Genomic DNA, 5,210 nt, shown 5'->3' with positions numbered 1-5,210 from the left:
CACACACACACACACACACACACACACACACACACACACACACACACTGTGTGTGGAAGCCAGAAGGCAGCCCCTGCCCGTCCCTGCGTCCCGTCGCTAGGTCACTCCTTCCACGGGGGGGGCCACACTGTCCTGGGGTTTCCTTGGGGTGCACGGGAGGGACGTCTTTTGTGGAGATGTGCCCTCTTTGCAGATGTCTCGGCTTGCGTCTCAGACAACAGACGACGGTTTGCCGGGACCCGGCCGTGTTCACTCCACGCAGGGAAGGTAGGACTCCACCGTCCCTCAGCGTCCAACGTCACGGCTGGGACGGCTGACACCTTCTTGGCTGGGCCACCTCTGCACGTGACTCGCTGCCCCCAGAAGCTTTCAGAATTTCCGTCTTACGCCACCGACCTTCGCGGGGGCCCTGGCGCCCTCGCGCTCGGGCCCTCCAGCCTCCGGATTTCCTTGTGTCACCTCTTAGAACTTCTTCTGTTTTCTCTTCCTGAGCCCCTGAGTTTCATCGAAGCCAACATCGACACTTCCGATGCTCAGGTGTGGTTTTTTTAAGAGGATTTCTGAGCAAAGAGGGAAGACAGATGTCTGCACTCTGCCCCCCTAAGAATGGGAACTGAGGTAATATCGACTTTCTCGCGCAGATCAGAGCTCCGACGGACAGCCCTCACACGGAGACATGGGAGGGTGAGGCCTGCTTCTTAATCGTGGGCCTCGTGGGACACTCTCGAACTGGGCCCCTTGGGAGCGCTGGTGACGAAAAGAACCTCGTGCATTCTCAGGGGAAGGAGGGGAGCTCCGTGGAGAGCAAAGCAGCACAGAACCAAGTCCCGGGAAGCCCGGCGTGCCGGGGAAAGGGGGCCCCGGGGGACGTGTGGACATTGAGAACACAGAATCCACGGACAGGACTGCCGCGGCCTGGTCAGAGCGAGGGTTGTGTCAACCTCTGCCCTGACGTCGTGCCAACGTTTTGCACCTGGTTCTGGCCACGATCGAAGGCAAACTTGCTATAACTAACGAGCACGTGTATTTTTAAGCCACCAAAAGCCAAAGGCCTTCGGTTACGCAACACCCGGACCACTCCTCCTCTAAGACAGACTCTGTCCTGCAGGCACGGTCTCCCCTCCCCACAGACACACAGCGGGAAGGAACAGTCCTGCCACATCACCCCGAGCGTTATCCCCGCACGAATCATGATGTAAGGACGGCCGACTCACAGACGGTTTGCCTCCAGCGACATCAAGGGCATCAATGCCGGTGCCCTGAACCTACACGACATCCGTGCTCGCGGCCGTAACTGGGGACACGGGTCATGCTGCGGGTCGAGAACAAGCCAGACGGAGCCCAGAAGACGTGGCACAAATGAGGCAGAGATCGGCATCATCCCAGAGAGACCCAAGTCTCAGCCTTACGCAAGTTCACGGAAATCTGACCCTGCAGGCCCAGGAAGGCGCAGGGGAGGGTCCACAGCGGGGTTCCTTTGGGCTTTATCAGGGTGAGGGGCCCCAGCCGCCCCCACTGTGCTTCTGCAGGGCTGCTCCACGGCCAGCTGCCGGCCTCGGCGACCCCTTCTCATTTCCCGTCCTGGAAACTCTTCCCTCCGTCTGTCAAACTCCCACCCGATCTTTCAGGCCTCCCCCTAACGGCCCCTCCTCCCCGACTCTGTCCGGCCCCACACAGGCACGCCGCACCCACTTTTCCCTGGGAGGCCCCAGGCCACCCCCACCTTCCTCACTGCACACCTCTCTCTGGCAGTTTACAGCCCTGCAACGTTCCCGCCAGCCTCAATCTCAGCTCACCCTCAAACGCAAATGGTCCCCCGTGACCTCTAAGGCCCCACTTCTCTTTCTACTGCAAAGCTCCCCGGAAGGACTCTGTCCGCTTCCTCGACTACCGTTCTCTCTTGAACCGGAGGATTCGCTCCCAGGGCTCCACCAAAGCCCTCCCACCAGCCCTGTCCTCGCCTTCCAGCTTGCTGAGCCCAGCCCTCCGTCAACGAGGCACCAGGCGGCAGCCGTCACACCCTCCCTCTGGAACCTACTTCGCGTCTCTCGGGGCGCCTTCCCAAGTCCCTTTCCCTTCCCGTCCCCTGTCCAAAGCCGCCTCCGTAGGGTAACCCGGGCTGCCCCCTGGTCCCCTCTCCCTCTGGACCCAGCCCCTGCCCCCATGTCGCCTCCCGGGCCCATGTCCCTGGTCCGTTCCTCGGCCCCGACCCCACCGACCGCTTTGCAGACAACCCGGCACTTAAGCTCACACCGCTCGTCCCTGGTTTTAACAGCTGCAAGGACAGGATTTCCAGCATTTTATAAATATTGGCTTCTTAAAATAAAACCATTAGGTCACTCCTCTAAGCACGTCTGCTGGAATCGAAGCGCGACAGCATGATCTCCACGGCCATCCGTGTTCCACGCCCGCGAACCAGCTCTCCCTGTCATAGTCCATGGCCCTTTTGCGTCTGTGACCACCGCTCCCCGCGCTGCGAGCGGGACGGGACGGGACAGCCACGGTTACGGACTCGCGCTCGGCAGGACTCCACGGGGCCACCTGCAGGTGTGCACGTGAACTCAGGCACGCAGGTCCAACCAGGCCTGCTCTTCTAGGCCCGCAGGCTGTGATCGCGTCTTCCGGGTCGGGCCGGGGCTGCGTGAACTGGAACCCCACCGACGCCGACAAAATGACAGCACGTGTTCTGACGAACAGTCATCTGGCAAAGAAGCCACGTCTGATGAGGCGCACAGGCCTTCTCCCCAGTGGGCTGGCCCGCCACGGACAAGTGTGCAGATCCGCTCCCACTCCAGTTCTCTAAGTGTGAGTGCGGGAGCCCCGTTCCACAGGCGTGTGGCCGGGAAGGGAGAGCTCTGTTAGAGCAGCGCCTCCCACGGCCACCATCCTGCCACCGTGAGTGCCACAGGCTCCGTCCGCGTAAGGACGCCTTCCACGTGCCGCAAGCCTGAGGTCTCTGACCCGCAGCGAGGCCACTCCCCCGACCCCCCCCCCCCCCATCTGTAGGGATCTCTCCCGGGCTGCAAGGGGTAGGACCGCTCTCCAGGATGCCGGTGCGTCAGGAAGGTGAGGACCCGGACCCTCCCCCGGCCCCCAGCCAGGGTGTCTCCCACCCCAGACGGAGAGGGGCAGTTGGAAGATGCCGCTGTCTCCTCCTCCTCCCGGGGCCCCCACACACCGGTCACCTGCACCTCCTGTCACCTGCCACGCATTTCCCAACCAAACCTGCAGCGGGGCCTCCTGGCTCTAGAAATATACTTTGTCCTACTTCCTCGTTTCCCTCCCGCCTCCACCCTGTTTGTAATGGAATCCTGTCAGGCCCGGATTCCCCACGTGGCCGCCACAGACGCAGATCTTGTCCCACCCCTGCCGAAGCCCTCTGTGGCATCCGTCTGGCACTCGGGATAAACGGAGCCGCGGACCGCCCGGGGGTTGTGGGCCCCCCCCCCCCCACCACACCGCCTCTCCCCCCTGGGCACGCGCAGCTGGCTCCACACCCGGCCCTTTACGTGTGCCACTCATCTGCCCCCGACACGCTCACCCCTGACCTCCACGAGCACCTCACGGCACTGGTCTCAGCCCCAACGCCCCCTGCCCAGACTGCCTGAGCGTGCCCCCCCCCCCCCCCCGGCCTCCCCCTGCTTCCTCTCCCCTACACCCTCCAACCCCAACCGCCGCCCACCTCACTGAGTGTTACTATTCGTTGTCAACACCTTCCTCCGCCCCCCACAGCGTGGGGCGCAAGAGGCAGGGCCTCCTGGCTTGTCCAACACAACAGGCCCTGGCTGAATAAATCTGTGTCGAACGAACAGCCGGGGAGCTGAGGACACATCATGAGCTGTTTCAGGGGAGCTCACGGATCACCCACACCGCACAAACGTGAAACGCACACCACAAGTGCACCTGAGTCACTGCTTAACAAACTTAACCTCTGAGACCACGTGTATCAGAAACATTCCTTCAATCTCCCTTAAACGTCTGCAAAAGGGGAGGCGCGTTCCTGTCCTGGCTCTCTCCCCAGAGAACGATAGCAAAAGAATGGTGTTTAGAAGGGTATCTGAAGCAAACTGAGTTCTTTCTCAACTATAATTACTCCCAGAAAAGGGATCAGCCTTGCAATTGGGGTTGACTGATTGATTGATTGGTCTTCTGGTTAAAAACATAACAATAAAGGTCCTTTCTGCTTCCAAAAGAGAATATAACATTACATTCTTTGTTGGCAACTTTTTTGCCAATGTAGGAATCAAAGAAATCAACAGGGGAAAAAAACTCTGTACAAAGGAAGGACTTCGCTGTTTTTCCCTTTCAAAATCCAAACTTTGCAGCTCTATTTCTGAGCCGTTCACCGTAAGACAGTGATGTCAAGGAAATCGGAAGCCGTGTGGAGCCGTGAAAATATGGAAAACGTGCAGGTCTGAAACAAAATATCTGGTGTGCTGTGTCGGGGAGGGGCGCCTCCCTCCTCACAACACTGCCTACCTCTCCACACTCTCTGGGAGACTTCTTGCTGTTCCCTGTCAGGGTTCATCACAAAACCAGGGGCTCCCTTACTTTTCATCCTCAAAACTACCTTCGGGAACCAAGCTGAGTTCTCCAAATTTACCTGGTGAATCCGGATTTTAGGGAAGTGGCTTAAGCAAACGTGGTGTTGTGTTGGTGGCTTTAATCACGTAGACGGGTCCATGTGTCACTGATGTCACACTCCTACCATTTTAACGTACCCTTGGGGACGGTGGGGGCAATTTCTGAGCATTTGGGGGAGAAACCCCATCCCCTAAGTGAAGAGCTTAATAAAGGTAAGCCCGTTACCCTATCAGGCCGTTGGATTTTCCACAGCGAGTTTACTCCTGTCTTCTCTAACCTGACCCTCGCCGCGCACACCTGTCCCTCGCGCGAGAGGCCACATGGCCAGCGCCTCCACCTGTCCGCGCTGGGCCGAGCCGGGCAGGGCCTCACCTGTGCGGCTGGCGAGCCCCTCCCGGGCTCGGCCACCCACCCCGCGTCACCTGTCCACGGACTTCACTCCCTTCCCTCGGCCACCCAGGGGCTTACGGAAACGGGGAGAGGGGGGAGCGGGGTGCCCTCGGGGGGGCCTAGGGAACCCCATCGCCCGGACTCCGGGGTCTGCGCTCCTAACCTCCGGGGCGGGGGTCCGGGACCCTCCCCGAGCGCCCCCCGGGGGGCCGGGCGCCAGGACTGGGGGTCCGGGG

General features: G+C 60.4%; 1 protein-coding gene across 1 annotated transcript in view; it reads right to left on the bottom strand.

The window, feature by feature from the left end:
- The window catches only part of PRDM15 (PR/SET domain 15), a 67,632-nt gene extending 62,434 nt beyond the window's left edge, over positions 1–5,198 (bottom strand). The window contains exon 1 of the mRNA XM_040484969.1: positions 4,604–5,198. The gene's annotated coding sequence lies outside the window, so the exon portion shown is untranslated. The remainder of the gene's footprint in view (positions 1–4,603) is intronic.
- Between the last annotated feature and the right edge of the window lie 12 nt (positions 5,199–5,210).

Source organism: Herpailurus yagouaroundi, unplaced genomic scaffold, assembly GCF_014898765.1.
Source record: "Herpailurus yagouaroundi ecotype Mexico unplaced genomic scaffold, PumYag 162, whole genome shotgun sequence".
Classification (NCBI taxonomy): Eukaryota; Metazoa; Chordata; class Mammalia; order Carnivora; family Felidae; genus Herpailurus; species Herpailurus yagouaroundi.
The sequence above is the reverse complement of the archived record's forward strand: the minus strand, read 5'-3'. Positions and strand labels throughout refer to the sequence as shown.